Below are 20,484 nucleotides of genomic sequence, written 5' to 3'. Positions count from 1 at the left end.
TAGAGTGATAATTCAGGTATCTCCTAAGGTTTTTTAAGGATAATTGATCAGTTGATCCATCTATCCATCCGTGTCTCTATCACTCTGTGTGTGTCATTGTCTATGCAGTTAATTCCCAATAAATTTCAAAATTATAACTACAGAATAAAGCCCAAGTGTATGTAAAATTAAGTTTGGAGAATGAATTTATGAGGGGAATATGTCTTTGTCTTAAAACTTTTCAACCTATAGGAAAGCAGTGGTTCCTAAACTTCAACATGTATTACAGTCACCTGAAGGGCTGATAAAACAGCTAGGCTTCCTTCACCCTCATCCAGAGTTTCTGATTCAGTAGGCCTGGAGTAGGAGCCTTGTATAGTCTACCATGCCAGTATTCCTGTGCTGAGACCGGGAAAGTGTCCACCAAGCCAAGACCAGTTGGTCACTCTTAATGGGGCCTAAGAATTTGCATTACTGATTGCACATGTCACAGAAGTATTTACATATTTTTTGTGGAATGAAATCTTTTGCCTTTCAAACAAGTAATTTTAATGCATACTTAAGTAATTTAATGAATAAAAATGATAGAATTAACCATTTTAAACTTCAAAGTTTGTGTTCTATTGATTTAAGAAACCTGAGTGGAAATATATTCTTTGTGTTCTATTTTAAATCTTTCTGCCTTTATATTTGGAAGAACATGAAGTTAACTCAGTCAGCTTTACTGGTGTTAAGCTGAAAAAATCATATAACTAAGGGAAAATTTTGTTTAATGTTTATTCCTTTTGTGAAATGCCTTGAATATTTGAATTTTGTGAAGTATCTATACTGATGTAGTCAGAATTCTTACAAATACCTTAGTGGAATGGTTAAAAATGAACAATTTTCAGTGTGTGTTTAAAAAAATCATTTATTTATAAATCTAATGTGAGAACTGAGAAAAAAAATTAAACTGCATTCTGCTGTTCTTCTTTAGAAGCATTCCTGCGTAAATACTGCTGTATTACTGTCATACAAAGTGTATCCTTTCTTGTTGTATCCTTTTTGGGGCAGTGTTTTCTGTTTCTCCTAGAAATGTTTTGTCCCTCCCCTACCCATTGATTCGGATTAAGCAATAGTTTTTTTTCTAATTTATTCAAATGAGGTATTTCTAAAATTACCAATGTTGATTGGACAAATCACTTACGTGTTTTTTAGATCTGTTGCTGAATTTTCTATGCTGTTCTTGAGGTTATGTAATTTTTCTAGGGAAAGTTAGTGAATCAGGTCAACTTATTTACTTGGAGAATGTATGCATCTGCTTCAACACAGGATTTAGTCTTGTTTCTTATATTTATGTATTTCCTAAACCTAATTCAATAACATATGCTTTCTGTTTTATGATGTATCTGGTTTAGGTGTTCTATATAACGTATTGTAAAATTTGGGGAAAGGATTTTTTTTCTTTTAAAAAAGTATATATATTGAAAATTAAAATAACTGAATTTCTTTGTAAATTCCAAGAGTAGCAGACTTCATATCTGAGGTTTTATTATTGATACTTCCTTTGAGATAGATAGCAAGTAGAAGTATTTTTTTTTTTCCTCTTTCTTTCTCTAAACAAAACAAAAGGAATGAGAAAAGAGGAACAGAGGGAAGAAGACATAATGTTGACTCAGGGTAGCTCCTTAAGTGAAAAGAAACAATCTGGTAGGTATATGTAGTAACAGTGGTTTCCAGACTGGTTGATGACCAGAATTACCTAAAACAGTGGTTCTTAATCTTGGCCACATTTTGGGATCACCTGGGAAACTTAAAAAAATCTGATGAAAAAAAAAGTCTAAAATGTACTGATGTCCGGGTTTCTCCCCATTTTGATTTAATTGGACTGGCGCACAGCACAGATACTGGAATTTTTCAAACCTCCTAATGTGTGACCAAGGTTGAGAACCACTGAGGAAGGATTTTTACATTTAAAGATTCTTGGACTCTCTCCTAAAACTAATAAATCAGAATTTCTGGGAATGGGACCAAGAATCTAATTTGGGAAGGTATCTTTAGTAGTTCAAGGGCTGACCAGTTTGGATACTAATTTGTTAGATTAAAATGGTTAGGTGCTTATACCAACCTAGCCATTCAACCTTCTGTAAGTAGGAAAATCAAGAATTGGAGCCTCTGCATGTCTTGCAAATCCTGCTCTTGCTAGTACTAGGAAAACAATTCAAAATTCTGTTAATAATTATTATCATTCAAGAGTACAAAAAATTAGATATTGAAGTTGCTGTTTTTTGTAGAGACAGTTAAAATGTTTAATGTTATAAATCACAGTTTCTATATAAGCTGTTTATTTAGACAATTAAAAATTTGTAGTACTGACATGATTCACTAATTTTCTAAATATGAATGTGTTTTAAAATAACTAAAAGCTAATGAGCTGTTTTATAATCATAATTATTTTTAATGAACTCTTATGGTGTTTTAGGTTCCTTCTGATTCCATGTCTTCCAACTGCTTTCCCACTTTAAGGAGAAGAAATTGACACCTGGACTATGGAACTGTGCGTAACAGCTTTTAAAGTATATTTAAAAATTAAATCTATATGCATTTAAATCAGTTTATTGGAGATATATTACATGTATTTTAATCATCTTCCTCATATATAATAAATTATTTTCTTTCCAATAAAATAATGTTCTTAATTTTTTTATCTTGTTTAATACACTTGGAAAGTGTAATTTGATAATTACATAAAATTTTGAAGGTAATTTTACAATACTAAATAGAAATTTTCTTTTATGATTACAGATACTGCCCTCTGCCCTTCTTTTCATTCTTACCTGGATACCAATGCAGTTAAACATACTTTTTTATAGTAATATTATTTCTTATTTCTTGTAATTATTTTAGGAGTGGTTTTGTTTATCTGGCTATGACTTTTGTTTTTTGTTGTTGTTGTTTATTTTAGGTTTTTTTAGTAGTGGGAGATTTTCCCCACTTTAGGAAATTTGTATTCTTGCCCTAATGTAGTCTTTTATTTTGGTGCCCCCAAATCGATCAGATTATCACATAAGGGTGTAAATGTTTCCCATACAAAAGTATTGTGTTATCTTAGTGAAATTAGCTTCAGCTATGTGTTAATAAGAAAACTTTGCTATATTTAATTTGTTCTTATTAGTACTGTCCTGTGAGTATATAATAATAACTTCGCCAGAATCAATGCCCAGAGACTTGGTCTTTGTTGGAATGCTTTTGTGAATCACAGCTTTTGTCTCCTAGCATTGTGAAATAATGAAAATGGGGATTTTAAAGATAGGAATTAGAAGTATGGAGAAGTGAACCCCAGAACATGCTCATTTTTAGATGTCAGGTATATAAAGAATAGGTACAAACCAAACAAAGAAAATATCTCAGGTAGGAAGGGGTGGTGAAATATATCAGATCTGATCTTGACAGATCTCTCCTTGACAAACTGATCTGATGAATGGAAGAAATGAGAGGATGTATTAAAGAGAATGGTAGAGAGGAATTTAATATAGTGAGAATTGAAGACAACCATGTTAGAGAGTCTTGCTCTCGGGGGGATAGAGAAATGGGCTGTTAATGCAGGGGGGTATAGTATCAAGAGGGTTTTGATTTTGTTTTGTTTTGTAAAGATTGAAGATATAGCAGGTTTGTATGGACTAATCCAGTAGGACTAACCCAGCAGAGGAAAAAACAAATATGATGCACGAAGGAGAGGGATATTGTTGGAGCTACAGATATGGTATGCAGATAGAAGAGTTAGTTTTAAAGATGGGCGTGTAAATGGCTCATTGATAGCAGGGAGAAAGGATGGATTGTGTAGGCCTAGATATTTGTAGTTTGCTGGATATATAGGAGGAGCATGTAAAAGTTGTATGATATTTTTTCCGTGAAATAGGAAGCAAGGTCACAGAGGGAAAGAGTATTGGATTGAGGAAAGAAAAGAAGGTGTAAAATAGACACTTAGGAAAGTGGCAGAGTGAATAGATTCTTAGAAGGATGGCTAGACAGTACTTAAATTGGTCAGTTGAAGTCTGTTAATTTAAGTGAGACTAGTCAAATGATTTTGTGTTTTCCTCCAATGATGTTTAGCCTCGGTGCCATCACTGAGTAGACAAGAGTTGAATTTAATCAAAGTTGGAATTTTCCTAGATGAATACAACAAAGTGGGAGGAAGGAAAAGGTGTTGATATACTCAAGGGAATGATTATAAAGAAAAGACAGAGATCTGGGTAAAGAGCAAAGTGAGAAAATGAAGGTTGAGAAACAATGGAAAAATGGTATGATCAATTATATATAGATTGCAGTATGACTGAAGAAATGTTGGAGTTATTTACTAGAGGTAGGAAGTAGAAATTTGAGCGGTCCAAATAAGAGAATAACATGACAAATTGACAAAGGCAGAGAGAATACAGTAATTAGTGTCTATAAGTTCTAGGATGTGAACATGGTAGTTAAGTGAAAACAGGGTCATGGAAAGAGATGAATTAAAGAAATTGAGAAACTTGAGTATGAAAAGGATCATCTAAGTGGATTTTGAAATTATTAAGAATTATGACAGGAATAGTGAGCCAAGATCTAGGTAAAATTATCTCTTAGAACATACAATTCTGTTAGATATGGAAAAAGCAATATTTAAAAAAAATCAGTTTATAAAACTCTTTCTACAGTGACAGGAAATTCAGCCTAATTTACTGAAAACTATTGTATTACAGTGGTTTTATAGGTGTAGATTCTGACACCAAATCTTGTTTCTGAGGTTTAATTGCTTTATCACCTTGGGCAGGTTCTGTCAGTTTCCATAGAGATAATCAATACTTATGGTAGGGTTGTTGTGAAGATGATTTGATGAATATAAAATACTTAAAACAAGTCTGGGGTGGGTGTGTATGTGTGTGTGTGTGTGTGTGTAGTCAAGTTCTCAATAAGTGTTAGCTCTTATAGTAGTGGTTGTGGTAGTTCTCAACTCACACCAATTCCAGGTGACATAAAGATTTTGTCTAAGACAAAACTTCGACAAGACTTCAATTATCTTGCTAATGTAATGACCCACACTTCTATTGCTTCTGAGTGAGGAAAAATTGCCTCGATTATTCAAGGTTCTTCTAGCTGGTCTGAGAATTAAATTGACATGAGACGTAATTCATAATTTCTTAACAACCTTAAGTTAGCTTTAATACTGAATATTTTCCCAGTTCACGTGAACTTGAAATTCATTTGGATTGTGTTTCTTTTTTATTTTTGAGAATTTTTATGAATGCAAAACTTATATAAGTGCTTAATTTTCTTTAAGCCAATCAAATAGAGCTCTTCTACAAAATCATTTGGGCAATTCTAACTGGAAAATGCCATATATCCACAATAGACACATACTGACAGATGCAGAAAACTTACCATTACTAATATTTGAGGAGAAAGGGGCAAGAGAACCCTTTTGCAGTTTGTATTTTTAAAAAATATCTACTTCCTTCTTTTTTTCCTTTACTCAGGCAATTGTGGGCTATGTGTACACTTCAGAGATACTTATAACTATAAGGGACAAAGAATGTAAGGTTTTTTTTTTTTTTTTTTCCTAAGAATTATAGGGTAATTGCTATTTAGAATTTACCTTCCTTTTCTTAAGTACAGGACAATTCTGTTTCAGTATCCTGATTTTTTATAGTACCTATAAGCATTTTGAGAGGAATAGGTGAGGTTTTAGGATTGGTAGAGGGCGCCTGGGTGGCTCAGTTGGTTAAGCGACTGCCTTCGGCTCAGGTCATGATCCTGGAGTCCCTGGATCGAGTCCCGCATCGGGCTCCCTGCTCGGCAGGGAGTCTGCTTCTCCCTCTGACCCTCCCCCCTCTCATGTGCTTGCTCTCTCTCATTCTCTCTCTCAAATAAATAAATAAAAAATCTTTAAAAAAAAAAAAAAAAAAAAAAAAAAAAAAGGATTGGTAGAGATGGCGGGGGTTGCTTCTAGAGTTGCATTTCTGGTTTTGTAGAGATTTGCCAGGCAAAGTTGTTGCTAATTCCCAGAAAAAACTGAATTACAGCCTGAATATCAAGAGATTGATCAGCCTTTTTAACTAAACTTGACTCCTTAGATCAGGGAGATTTCCACCTAAAGTGGGAATCAGGTTTATATCTTTGTAAAAAAAAAAAAAAAAGAAGTCTGTATAAATCATGTTAACTAAAGCCTTCTTTCTTCACAATTCAATCTTAGCTTCTATTAGCCCCTGAATATCAGTCTTCTGCTCTTCATTTGTAGGAGGGCCAGGAAAAATTATGGTCATCTCTTTCTTTTTTAGTGGGGAGGATGTGAATCTTTCCAATTTCTCTTTAAATTTGGTGGGATCTTCTGAAAGTGGAGGTAAAATTGGGCTTTATGAGTTATAAGATTTGTTGCTATCCAAGGGACATGAAATTTTTTCCCTCCTGGGTTTGGGGGGGTGGGGGGAGGTGGGAATCCAGGGTATATCTGCAAAGGACATGGCATAAGAATGCCTAAAGCTGGCAGAGCCTGATTGTAGAGCTTTAGAAAGTAGGAGTTGTTAAGAAATAGCCAAGTGACATAATAAAATTTAAAAAAAAAAAAAGAAATAGCAAAGTGAGCCCTATCACTTGTCTTCAGTGCTTCTGTTAAATTCACCTCATGGGTTTTAGCATTTATATGAGTAATGTATATACATTGACTCTGGAGTTTAGGCTGGAGTGCTCTATGTAAATCTTATAAGGAAGGGTAAGTTAAAACAGGCAGATGGAGCTGGTTTTTAAGAATGGGAATTTACCTTGGATGTGGACATCAATTTTTGTCTTAAGTCTAACTTCTGTTCTTTCACCTTGTTAAGGGAGTCCCTAAGTCCCTACCCCTAGTAAGTATACTAATAAGACAATGAGAGCTCTGTATAAGGATTTTTTTTTCCTTTGAAATGTAGCCAATTTAAAAGATTTCATGTCTGACCATTGATGAGTACGCTCTTACTAATTTTAATAGTAACTCAAACCAAGAAGCCTTTTTCTTTTTTTTTTTTTTTTGGAAAGACCCGGGGCAATTTCTAGGCTTAGACCATGGGTGCAAGAGGCATCCTTGGAGAGGGCATAGATGATATAGTCCCCATGATCCACAAGTTTACTCCCAGAAATAGTCTGAGAAAGCAAATGCCTTTTTTACACAGGCAGTAAGGATGCTTTAGTGAAAACAGTGTCTTTGATCACCCACAAAAACCTGAATTGCCTCCAGTTAACAGACTACTAATCTGTGACACCAGGCAGGTGCAGTATACTGGAATGGGACATTTTAGCACTAACAAGCAACAAAGGTTAAGAGCACAAAAGTCCCTTATGGACTGGGACCTCTTATGACTTACTTTTTGAGGGCTGTCATGGCTAGACAGAGAGTGCTGCTAGCAACTTTATGTCTCAGAACCCCACTCTTACTTGGCTACCAGGGTGTACCCCAGTAAGTGCATTGTCTGCATGGTGGAGACCAGAGAAAATCAAGTTCTCAAGACAAAAGGAAAAACCTTATCCAGATTTTACGTGTGGGACCCACAGCAAAGTTTGTCGAAACATATGCCCATCTGATAAGAACTGTGAACTCAACAGTCTATAATGTTTGAACAGCAGGCTTATAAGGGCCTATGCTGGTATTTCCCTATAGGAATTCCCTTTTATAACAACACAAAAGACAAAAATAGTGACCATCTCTGGGGAGGAAATGGATTAATAAAACCAAGAGTACTCTATCGAATTTATCAGAGATGCTGAGCCCATGGAGTATTTCCAAAAATACTTTTTCCTGCTAATGCTAAATTTAGAAAGAAAAAGGACTCTAACCACTCTTGTTCCACCAGATCTTGCAGACAGATTCCAGGAGGCTGACATGGTAAGAAATCTTACTTTTGCTAGCTGTTTATCAGATGTCCCAGAGTTTCTCAGCTACAGCAATCCCACGGTGAACAATATTTAGCCAGTTGAAGTTTATCCTGCCAACTAGCCAATTGTTGGGGAGGAAAAAATTTCCTTCAAGATTCTTCTTACTGGTCTAAGAATTAAATTGACATGAGACAGATTAATAGTAGGAAAAAACAAATTAGAATTACATGTACATGGAGGCCTAATAGTAGCATTGAGTCTCAAAGAAATGTCCAAGTTCTATGCTTTTATACATTTTAAGCAGATGTTGCCACGTGAACTGCAGAGACCCTGGGCCCTGGGTTTTCAACTCAGCCCATCCTGAAGGAGTCACCGAAAGTTCTCTGTCTTGTCTTGAGAAAAGATTCAAGGAGACACTCTGTTAACAGAGTGGGTAAGTGACATAAGTGGGAAAGTTTATATAAAGTGAAAAGTGATGGACATTGGGGAGGGTTATGTGCTATGGTGAGCACTGTGAATTGTGTAAGACTGATGAATCACAGACCTGTGCCCCTGAAAAAAATAATACATTATATGTTAAATAAATAAAGTGAAAAGTACACTCTAGAGATAGGAGAGCAAGTGAGCTCGAGAGTGAGCGAGCTACGAGCTATGTGCCCTGAAGGTTGGGTTTCTATCTTTTATTGACAGTTGTTAACTAGAGGGTAGAATATGTATTACTTGGGGCAGGAAGCAGGGTTTTGTACTTTTTCTTCCTAATTTGGTCAGGGTTTCCTGTCATGGCATCCATCATCTGGGGCCTGTCTGGTTTGATCAGGTTTCTTGTGGAATGCTGCCAGCACAGGCCTCTGATTTTCCCAAGAGCTAGCCATAACTTCCTCCTTGCTGGCCTCCAGGTATTTTGTTAGAACCTAACTGCCTACTCCAACACAGAGAGACATTAATCAGCAAGGAACTGACAAAATAAAGAAAACTTAACCTTTTGAAGCTTTAAATAGTAAAGGATTCTAAACAGAATTTGGGCGGTGGTTGTAAATTACTAAAAGTAACAAGGCTTGTTTATACAACTTTCTTGTCTCTGAATTCCCTATCTGGTGATAAGGATATCTCAGGGAGAGTGCCTTTCACATGGGAGATTTATTTCCTGCTTTCTGGAGACAACGGTGGGAAGGGGAAGAGCATTCTTAATAATCAGTATGCCAGAGTGGCACATTTGGGACTGCCTGTCCTAGGCCTCCACACTTCCTTGCCACAACTGCACCATGAGACTTTGACCAAAGTATAAGAACGTTGGTGTCTAGGAATTAACCTGTTTGTGGATAATGCACAACCATTCCACTCTATTTCATTAATTGAGCATATGACCCAAATAGGTCCAATTAGAAGCATTTCCAGTTCTTGTACAGTTTTTTTTTTTTTTTTTAAACTAGACAGAGCTGTGCCTGGAGCTGCTAACCATTATCCTGATAATTGTGATGATAGTTCATTTTCAGTTAGATTTAAAAAAAGAAAATTCATCATGGAGAAGTACTAGTAATTTAAACCTGTAGCAAAAGCCCTAACAGCTAGCGTATCATGGAATTTTTTAGTTACTTTAAATGAAATAAACTTGAAATAAGTACTTTTTCCTTTTGTTGGAGGGATTTGGCACTCTTACAGACTAAGTATGGGTCATATATGTCACCCTTAAGATAGAAGGAGTGAAGTTTCATATAAACCACATGAAGTGAGAGTTTAAAAGCCTTGTTCTCCAAAGGAAAAGCATAGAGCTATGAAATCAAGAGAGAAAGTAGGTACTACACAGCCAAAAACAAATGTTTTACTACAGTGTATATAATATATAAAACTCATAATTCCACATGGTGATTTTCCACTTATGCCTTATACAAGGGCTGGGAATAGTATGAGGCAAGTGAGGCAAATATGGTGTAAGATTTAAGGAGTCACTCAGAATAATGCAAGTACTCTTCATCCCAACCTAGCATGGCTCTGCCTCCTACTATTAGTAACATGAATAGAATCAGCATAATCCTGATTAGGTAAATCAAACAAAAGGCAGTAGCATTCAGGATCTTGGAAAGTATTTGCTATGCAAATGAGATTCTATTAAAAACAGTATCAAGGATACCAAGGCTTTTATTTATTTATTTTTTAAAGATTTTATTTATTTGACAGAGACACAGCAAGAGAGGGAACACAAGCAGGCGGAGTGGGAGAGGGAGAAGCAGGCTTCCTGTGGAGCAGAGAGCCCGATGTGGGGCTCGATCCCAGGACCCTGGGATCATGACCTGAGCCGAAGGCAGATGCTGAACGACTGAGCCACCCAGGCACCCCGATATCAAGGCTTTTAAAAGAAGTAAGGGGAAATATTTATTAAGCACCTAAAATTCAAAAGGCACTGTACTGAGTGCTTGTAGCAATTTGATCTTAACCACTCTGTAAGAAGAGAACACTTCCCATTATGAGTAATGGAGGAGGTTTTTTTTAATTTTGTTGTAAGTTAATAAGATACTTTGTTAGATCTGTAACTTATTATTACATATAAAACAAAAATATTGACCTTAGTATGATTGTTTAGGAGAGATGAGAGCCAGCCACATATGTTAGGTACTTAACTGATGATCCTCAGGAGGAATACTGTTCTCACTCCAAGAACTTAAGCTACTATGTATCCATCAGAAAGCAAACTGTTGTAGAGGTATAACATTCATGTAAAGGCCAGTAGGGAATCTAAAATAAACAGCTCAAACTCAGTAAATTTGGAGAAAAAAAAAAAAAATACTGGGAAAGGGAGACCCTGCACCCAACAAGCATAAGCTTTAATGCCTTGGGGTAAAGCTAGGGGATCAAACAACACTTTAGAACATCTGTGATTAAAAGGGGTTATATCCATTAAAAACTGCACCAACTGACAATGAGAAAAGGGGTATTTACACAAGAAATTTTAATTTTTTCAAATTATGACATAGCAATGATATACCAAGATATTTGAAAATCTTAAGAATTCAAGAAAGTCTGAGCAAGAGATTAATTTGTTGTATGAAACTTCTCAGAGCTTAGAAAAAGATACACAAAATACCATTAAAATTATTTATTCTCCAGAGATATATAATATCTTGCTGTGTAAGAAAAGGATGGAAGGGAAAGATTGAGGTTTGAATTGGGCAGTTCTCTATATATTGTACATTTCTTTTAAAAAGTATTTGAAGAATATTTTGGTAAAATGTTAACATCTGTTAAATCTGGGTCTTGGGACATGGGGCCTGTAATTTTTTTGTTGTTTTACATTTTTCTGTATGACATATATATCATAACTTGAATGAAAATAGCGGAACACCTCTAATCCAGTGTTTTGCAGCTGTTTTCTTATTGCCCTCCCCAAAGCAACATATTTAGAATTTTTTCACAATTGCTCTACATGAAATTTTAATGTCCTAATATACTTTTTTGATTTTGAACTGTGTAAAAATCTGTCTTTATGGATAAAAATTGGAAGATTTTCTATCTTTCCCATCCCAAGAACTAAAACAGTGAACACATGATTTGATACCATAAAATATTAACACGTTCAAGACCTTAACAGATCATATAATGTTCTCTGACCTTAGTTGAACTAAATTAGGTATCAGTATCTTTAAAAAAAAAAGAAAAGGAGGGGGGCGCCTGGGTGGCTCAGTCGTCAAGCGTCTGCTTTTGGCTCAGGTCATGATCCCAGGGTCCCAGGATCGAGCCCCACATTGGGCTCCCTGCTCAGTGGGAGGCCTGCTTCTCCCTCTCCCACTCCCCCTGCTTGTGTTCCTGCTCTTGGTTTCTCTCTCTCTGTCAAATAAATAAATAAAATCTTTAAAAAAATAAAATAAAATAAATTAGGTATGCATAATAGAAAGATTTGAGAAATGTTTAAATTTCTGAATATTAAATAATATTTCTAAATAACATGGATCAAGACAATTCTTAAGGGAAATTAGATAGTACTTGAATTGAATGAAAGTACAAATTGATCAAAAATTTGTGGAATACACCAAAGGAGTGTTTAAAGGGAATTTGCTTATATTAGAAAAGAAGAAAAATCACAGATTGATGATCAGCTTTCTACCTTAAGGAACTAGAAAAAGAAGAGCAAATTAAATGCAGAACAAGCAGATAAAGGAAATAAAAATAAGCATAAATCAGTGAATTTGTAAGCAGGACAGTAGAAAATACTGTAAACAAAACTAGTTCCTGAAAAGACCGATAACATTGAAAAAGTTCTAGCCAGATTGCAAAGAAAAAACACCCCCAGAGCTGTAAGAAAATATTTGGAATATTTTGAACAAATTTATTTCCATAAATTTTCAACTTTGATGAAATGGGTCCATATCATAAAAGTGACAAACTACCAAAGCTTGTGTGAGAAGTAGGTGACCTGAACGATCCTATATCTACTTAATACATTTACTTTGTAGTTAAAAATCTTCCTTCCTTTCTTTCTTGCAAAGAAAACGTAAGGCATAGATAGTTTCACGGTTGAATTTTGTTAAACATTAATTGAAACCAACAGTTCTTTAGAAGACAACACATCCAAATTCATTTTATGAGTCCTATACTACCCTGATGCTAAAACAAGACAAGATATTAAGAAAATTTGTATCACTCTGTCTTGTGAGAGTAAATGTAAAAATCCTCATCAAAATATTAAGAAGTTGAGTCAGATAATATGGGGGGAGAGTATTTTATAAATCATGATAAAATGCAGTTTATCTTGGGAAATGCAGGCTAGTCCAACCTTTGAAAATCAATTGTAATCCATATCAACAGACTAAGGAAGGAAAAGCATAGCTCGGGGCGCCTGGGTGGCTCAGTTAAAGCGTCTGCCTTCGGCTCAGGTCGTGATCCCAGGGTCCTGGGATCGAGCCCCACATCGGGTTCCCTGCTCTGCGGGAAGCCTGCTTCTCCCTCTCCCACTCTCCCCTGCTTGTGTTCCCTCTCTCGCTGTGCTGTGTCTCTCTCTGTCAAATAAATAAAATCTGTAAAGAAAAAAAAGAAAAAGCATAGCTCATAGTAATGAATGAAAGCCTTTGATAAAATTAAACATTCCTAATAAAAACTCAGTAAAATAGGAATATAGAAGAGCTTCCTTAATCTGGTAAATAGTGTTTACAAAACTTAACTGCTATCCTAACGGTTAAAAAACTGAATGTTTTCCTCCAAGATTGAGAACAAGGTAAGAAAGTGCACACTAATCCCTTCTTTTCAACATCTGACAGCCAGTGCATAAAACAAAAAAGAAAAGCCATACAAATTAGAAATGAAGAAGTAAAATTGTCCCCATTCAGAGGTGACATGATTGTTTATGTAGAAAATCCCAAAGAATTAAGAAGTCTACTACAACTAATAAGGAAGGTTGCAAGATTAAAAGTCAATAACTAGGGGCGCCTGGGTGGCTCGGTTGGGCGACTGCCTTCGGCTCAGGTCATGATCCCAAGGTCCTGGGATCGAGCCCCGCATCGCTTCTCCCTCTGACTCTCTGCCCTCTCATGCTGTTTCTCTCTCTCGCTCTCTGATAAATAAATAAAATCTTTGAAAAAAAAAAAAGTCAATAACTGGATATTGAATTTTTTCCCTAAAAAATGCCATTTGCAATAGCACCAAAAGAAATAATAGGTAGAAGTCTACCCAAATGTGTACTGAACCTGACAACCCTTCATAAATTTTGATAATGAAAGGTGAAAATCTAAATGGGAGAGATCCTGTGTACGTGAGTCAAAAGACTCATGATTTTTAAGAATATCAACTCTTACAAATTGATTCATTACTACTAAAAAATCCTAGCAGTATATTTTGTTGATATTGCCGAGCAATTTCTTTGGAAAAGCAACAACTAGAATAGCCAGCATAATTTTGGAAAAAAAAAAAAAAAACGGATGACTTAGACTACCTAATTCTAAGACTTACTACAAAGCTCAGATAATCAGGTTGTGGTATTGGCAAGCAGATGGACACAGATCATTGGAACAGAAAAGTCCAGGAATAGACCCACACATACACCATAATTTTTGACAAAGGTGAGAAGGCAATTCAGTGGAGAAAGGATGGTCATTTCAACATATGATGCTAGAATAATTGGACATCCATATGCCGAAAATTGAAAATAAAAGTACGTTGTTCTCACGCAAAAAATTTCTTCAAAAATGAGTCAGAGTCCTAGGTATAAAGTGCAAAAGTATAGAACTCCTGGGGGAGGGGGGAAACAAATAGGATAAAGTCTGCATGACCTTACTTAGACAAGTTTTTATATGCAACACTATAAAAAGATAAAAGATAAATATGCCTTCATCAAATAAAAACCTTATACTTTTCAGAAGACACTACTAAGAAAATGAAAAAGCAAGTAACAGACTGGGAAAAACTTCTGCAAAGCATATATTTGAATTTTATCCAGAATATATAAAAAACTTTCAAAACTCAGAAAAAAAACCCCCCCCAAAAAAAGACAATAAATTTGAAGATACCTTACCAAAGACTTACAGATGGCAACTAAGCACGTGAAAAGATGCACATCGTTAGCCCTTAGACAAATGTAAGACAGCCACAGTAGTAGAGCACTACATACCTATTAGAATGGCTTAAAATGAATTCTGACAGTACCAACACTTATCAGGAATGGAACACTGCAGCTTTCAAACATTCCTAATTGAAGTACAAAGTGGTCCACCTGCTTTGAAAAAGTTTCAAGAAGTTTGTTATAAAGTGAAATATACACTTATATGTGACCTGGCTATCACACTTCTGAGTATTTAAGAGGAACAAAAAGTATGTTCACAGGGAAGAAAAAAAAAACTTGTGAAAAAATACTGGGAACATGGCAGAGTAGGAAGCACCAGGAATCCACCTCCCCACCCAGATGACAATTGCAGTGATAGGATTTATTTGATGTAACTATTTTGGAACTGTCTATTAAGGCCTTTCAGTTTAACAGGAAAAAGCTTGGACAGTAAATTGAAGTTAATTCATTCAAATTTAGCTCATCGTAGTAGTAGCTACCGTTTCCCAGCCTCAGCCATGTAGCAGACAACTGTGCATGTGTTCCTGGGGCAGCTTGCACACAACTAGTGGGAGCCAGGGTAGGCAAAAAGAACCTTTACCTCCAAATATTGGGAATCAGGGTGATGGCTGATTTCTGCTTTTGATCACAAAGGTACAAAGAAATGGGAAGCCATGGTTCTGCCTCTTTCCATTGTAAACACACACACCCACACTCTGTGAAGTGACTTCCAAGGGTATAAAAGGACTGACATCCCCTTTATTCCCCATTCTTTTTCTTTTTCTTTTTTTTTTTTTCCCTTTTGGGAGCCAGACATTAAAGACCAGGGCATTCATAAACAACTGCATATATGGGAAAATTAGAAATTGACCATGAATGCCCAGGGAAAGACTCAAACAAGATCTGAGAAGATCTTAGGTTTCATACCTCAGACTGATCCTTAGCACAGAGAGCAAAAGATAATCAAAAGTAAACAATAGGGGCGCCTGGGTGGCTTAGTCGATTAGGCATCTGACTTGATTTTTGGCTCAGGTCATGATCTCAGGGTTTCAGGGTTGTGAGATCGAGCCCTGTGTCAGGCTCCATGCTCGGGGTGGAGCCTGCTTAGTATTCTTCCTCTCCCTCTGCCCCTCCCCAGCTCTTGCGCGGGCATATGTGGGCATACCCTCTCTACCTCTCTCTCAAAAAAAAAAAAGAAAAATCAGCTAACCCCAGGGAAAGAAAAAATCTGATTTCCAGAATTGTTAAAATGTTTTCAACAGAAAACCACAAGACATACAGAAAGCAAAAAGAAAACAGGAATGTATGACCCATTCAAAAGGGAAACAAATGACCTGAAGTAGACCTGATGGCATTTACTAGACAAAGACTTTAAAACAACTTAGAAAGATGCTCAAAAGGTTAAAGGAAGATGTCCAGAAAGCTAAAAAGCAAATGGAATTCTGGAGCTGAAAAATACAGTAAGTGAAATGAAAAAAAATCAGAGGGATTCCAAGGAAAATCTTCCTTCTACTTCTGACAGTACCAACACTTATCAGGAATGGAGCACTGCAGCTTTCAAACATGTATCAAATGAATCAACAAAATTGAAGATAGGACAATGAAAATAAAAATTAAGTCTGAAGAACAGAAGCGAAAAAGATTGAAGAAAAGTGAACAGAGCCTGAGGGACCTGTGGGGCACCATCAAGCAGATGTATATACACTGTGGGAGTCCCAAAAGGAGAGAGAGAGGGACAGAGAATATTTGAAAAAATAATGGCTGAAAACTTCCTAAATCCGATAAAAATTATGAACATAAAGATCCAGGAAGTTCAACAAATTTCCAGTAAGATGAACTCAGAGACCCACATCAAGACACACTGTAATCAGACTTTCAAAAATCAATCTTGAAAACTGTAAGAAGTGAATTGTCACATACAGGGAATACTAAATGAGATTATCAGGAGATTTTTTTCATCAAAAACTTGGAGAACCAGAAGGAACTGGGCTGATAGATACAAAGTGCTAAATGGAAAAAGAATAACTGCCAAACAGGAATCCTGTATCTAGCAAAACCGTTTTTCAAAAGTGAGGGAGAAATTAAGACAATCCCAAATAAAGTTTGAGTTTGTTACCATCAGATCTGCTTTGGAAGAAATACTCAAAGTGAGTCTTGCATAGTGAACTTAAAGGACATTAGACAGTGATTCAAAGCTGTTTGAAGATATACAGAGCTAAATAAAGGGAAATATATGGGCAACTATAAAAGTTAATATTGTCATAGTGGTTAATGACTATACCTGTTTTCTATATGATTTAAGAAACTAATACATTTTTTAAACAATTACTAGTTTATAAGCCAGTATTGTGACTGTGGCTAGTAACCCCATATGTGGTTTTCTACATAGTTTGAGACTAATGACATTTAAAATAATTATTAGTTTATGTTTTGGGTTTTGGGGTACACAACGTATGAGGCTGTCATTTGGGGGACTTCAGTGAAAAGAAGTGAGGACAGAACTGTAAAGACAGAGTTTTTATATGATATTTAAGTGTTAAAACTCTAGGATTGTTAAATGTAAACCCCATGATAACCACAAATAATAGAGCTGCAAAATAAACAGAAGGAAATAAGTGAGAAAGTAAACATGTCACTACAAAAAATCAACATAAGACCATAAGGCAGGAAGTGAGGAACAAAAAACGGTATAGGGCATATAGAAAACAGGCAAATTGACGGGTCCCTCATTTTAAGTAATTAAGTATAAATGAATTTAACTCTTCAGTCAAAACACAATTGGGAGCATGTATAAAGACACCTGATTCAACTATATGCTATATACGGGAAACACATTTTAGACGCAAAGACAAAAAGAGAGTTAAAGTGAAAGGATGGAAAAACAATTAAAAATAAAGGATGGGAAAAGATACTGCATGCAAATAGTAATCAAAAGAGCAGGGGTGGCTTTACTGATATCAGACAAAAGAGACTTTAAATTGAAAAGATTGCAAGAGACAAGGATTTTAATAAAAGTTTAAATAGAGAATATATTTATGAATTGTAAACAAACTAAATATATAAGTTGTAAACATTTATGTGCCTAATGAATATGAAATGAATGAAATATGAAGCAAAACTGACAGAATTGAAGGTTGAAATAGACAATTTTACAATACTTTAGTACTCCTTTTATGATAATGGATAGAATGAGACAGAAGATAAGGAAATAGAGGACTCACACAATAAACCAACTATACAGAACACTCTACCTAAGAACAGTAGGATACACATTCTTCCCAAGTGCACATGAGATATTTTCTAGGATAGACCTCATATCAAGCCACAAATTAAGTTTCAGTAGATTTATAGAAAGAGGCATACAAAGTATGTTGTCTGACCACAGCAGGGTTCAGTTAGAAGTCAATAACAGAAGGAAAGTTGGAAAATGCACTTTACCATTGAAATTAGACAACAGTCTTGAACAACCAGGGAGTCAAAAATTAAATCACATGGGAAATTAGAAAATACTTAGAGACAACTGAAAAAACAATGTACTAAAACTATGGGATGCAACAAAAGTGTTGCTAAGAGGAAAATTTATTGTTATAAATCACACTGAAAAACAAAGCTCTCACCCCAACAAGCTAACTTTACAACTTAGGGAACTAGAAAAAGAAAAAACAATTAAATCCAAAGCTAGTAGAAGGAAGAAATAATAAAGATTACAGATAAATGAAAGAGAGAATAGAAAAACAATAGGAAAAATCAATGAAACCAAAAGTTGATTGGTTGAGGACATCAGCAAATTTGACACAAAAATTTAACTGGATGGACTAATAAAGACTCAAATTACTGAAATCATAAGTTAAAGTGAGTACATTACTACAGATTCTACAGAAATAAAAAGGATTATGAGTATGATGAACAGTTCTACTCAAAGTGGATAACTAGATGAAATGAACAAATTCCTAGAAATACAAAGCCTACTAAGACTAAATTATACACAAAAATAGAAATTCTGAATAGATCTATAACTAGTAGGGAGATTGAAATAGTAATCAAAAATCTGACAATGAAAAGCCCTGGAACTGACAGCTTTACTATTGAGTTCTACCAAACATTTAAGGGAGAAATAACACCAATCCTTCCTAAACTCATCCTAAAATTTGAAGAGGAGGGAACACTTCTTGACTTATGCTGTGAAACTAACATTACCCTGATATCAAAGCCAGACAAAAACACTACAAGAGAAAATATACGGAATAATGTCCCTTGTGAACATTGATGCAAACAAAAAAAACCTTTCAACAAAATACTAGCAAACTGAATTCAGCAGCATATTATAAGGATTATACACCATGACCAAGTGGGATCTATTTCTGGAATGCAAGGATGGTTCAACATATGAAAATTTATCAGTGTAATACACCACATTAAAAGAATGAAGGCCAGAAACCACATGATCTCAATTGAGATATCAACATAAAAAGCATTTCACACAATATTTTTTCATGATAAAGGCATTCAGTAAAGTAGGAATAGAAGGAAACTACCTCAATGTAATAAAAGCCATATATGAAAAACCCACAGTGAACATACTATTCCATGCTGGAAAGTAGGGAAAGGTTTTCCTGTACCATCAGGAACAAGTCAAGGATTCCCACTTTGACCACTTCTGTTCAACCTAGTGCTGGATATTGTAGCCAGAGGAATTAGGAAAACAACAATAACAAAAAAAAGCATTCAAATTGAAAAGGAAGAAGTGAAATTATCTCTGTTCACAGATGATATGATCTTCAGCTTTATTGAAGTATAATTGAGAAAATTTTAAGATAAAGTGTACAGCATGATTTAATATATACATACATTGTGGAAAGAATCTGCACCTCCCATCTAGTTAATTAACACATCCATCATTTGACATATTTACCTTTAAGTTCCACTCTCTACAAATTTCAATTACACAGTATTATCACTTATAGTCACCATTTTATACAGTAGATCCTCAGACCTTACTCATTTTATAACTAAAAGTTTATACCCTTTACCAATCTTTTATGCCACCCTCCAGTCCCTAGTAAACACTTCTTTACTCTCTGACTATAAGTTTGACTCCCCCCTCCTCCCTTTTTTAGATTCCACTTATAAGTGAAACTATACAGTATTTTCCTTATTCTCTCTGGCTTATTTCACTTAGCATAATGCCCTTCAAGTCCATCCATGTTGTCACAAATTACTGGGATTGGTGGATCATATGGTACTTCTGTTTTTACTTTTTTGAGGATCCTTCATACTGTTTTCCATGGTGGTTGTATTACTTTACATTCCCATGTACAGTGTACAGCGTTCTCTTTTTTTCACATCCTTGCCAGCATTTGTTATCTCATCTTTTGGATGATAACCATTCTAACAGGTGGGAGGTGTTAGCTCTCTGTGGTTTTGATTTGCATTTTCCTGATGATTAGTGATATTGAGCACCTTTCATGTACCAGTTTCCTATTTGTATATCTTCTTTGGAAAAATGTCTATTTAGGCCCTTTATCCACTTTTTAATTAAGTTATTTGGGTTTTATTTATTGAGTTGTAGATATACTCTTATATGTAGAAAACCCTAAAGATTCCACCAAAAAAATTTGTCAGAAAAAAAAACTTGTCAGAATAGATGAATTCAGCAAAATAGTAGGATACAAAGGCAACATGCAAAAATCAGTTGCATTTCTGTACACTTCACAATCTGAAAAGGAAATTATGGAAATTCATAATTTATAATAGCATGAAAAAGAATAAAATACTTAGGAATCAACCAAGGAGGTGGAAAGCATGTATAGTGAAAACTATAAAACATTGCTGAAAGATGTTAAAGACATAAATAAATTGAAACATTACTATTTTCATGGGTTGGAATACTTAGTAATATCAAAATGTTAGTATACCCAAAGTAATCTATAGCTTCGATGCAATCTTTATCAAAATCCCACTGACCTAAAAAAAAAAAAAAGAAAAGAAAATTCTATCCTAAAATTCATATCTCAAGGGACCCTTAATAGCCAAAACAATCTTGAGAAGAAGAACAAAACTAGAGGACTAACTTCTGGTTTCAAAGCCTATTATAAGCCTACAGTAATCAAAACATTGTGGTACTG

At 35.2% G+C, this 20,484-nt stretch overlaps 2 protein-coding genes across 10 annotated transcripts in view; both read left to right on the top strand.

Moving 5' to 3' along the window:
• The window catches only part of RNPC3 (RNA binding region (RNP1, RRM) containing 3), a 60,895-nt gene that overhangs the window by 23,865 nt on the left and 16,546 nt on the right, over positions 1-20,484 (top strand). The window contains exons 15-19 of one of the 7 annotated variants that reach the window (XR_013448012.1): positions 956-1,668; positions 2,441-2,515; positions 2,764-7,846; positions 8,138-8,269; positions 14,178-16,685. The gene's annotated coding sequence lies outside the window, so the exon portion shown is untranslated. Of the gene's footprint in view, positions 1-955; positions 2,649-2,763; positions 7,847-8,137; positions 8,270-14,177; positions 16,686-20,484 lie in introns of those variants that run through there. The other 6 variants (XR_004923567.2, XR_013448013.1, XR_004923566.2 and 3 more) reach the window with 6 other exon arrangements.
• AMY2B (amylase alpha 2B) overlaps positions 1,606-20,484 on the top strand; it is a 57,815-nt gene continuing 38,936 nt past the window's right edge. The window contains exons 1-2 of one of the 3 annotated variants that reach the window (XM_036112146.2): positions 1,606-1,668; positions 2,441-2,515. The gene's annotated coding sequence lies outside the window, so the exon portion shown is untranslated. Of the gene's footprint in view, positions 1,669-2,440; positions 2,516-8,140; positions 8,270-10,011; positions 10,193-20,484 lie in introns of those variants that run through there. The other 2 variants (XM_078072674.1, XM_036112145.2) reach the window with 2 other exon arrangements.

The sequence above is a fragment of the Halichoerus grypus genome, chromosome 5, assembly GCF_964656455.1.
Source record: "Halichoerus grypus chromosome 5, mHalGry1.hap1.1, whole genome shotgun sequence".
NCBI classification, from domain to species: domain Eukaryota; kingdom Metazoa; phylum Chordata; class Mammalia; order Carnivora; family Phocidae; genus Halichoerus; species Halichoerus grypus.
The sequence above is the reverse complement of the archived record's forward strand: the minus strand, read 5'-3'. Positions and strand labels throughout refer to the sequence as shown.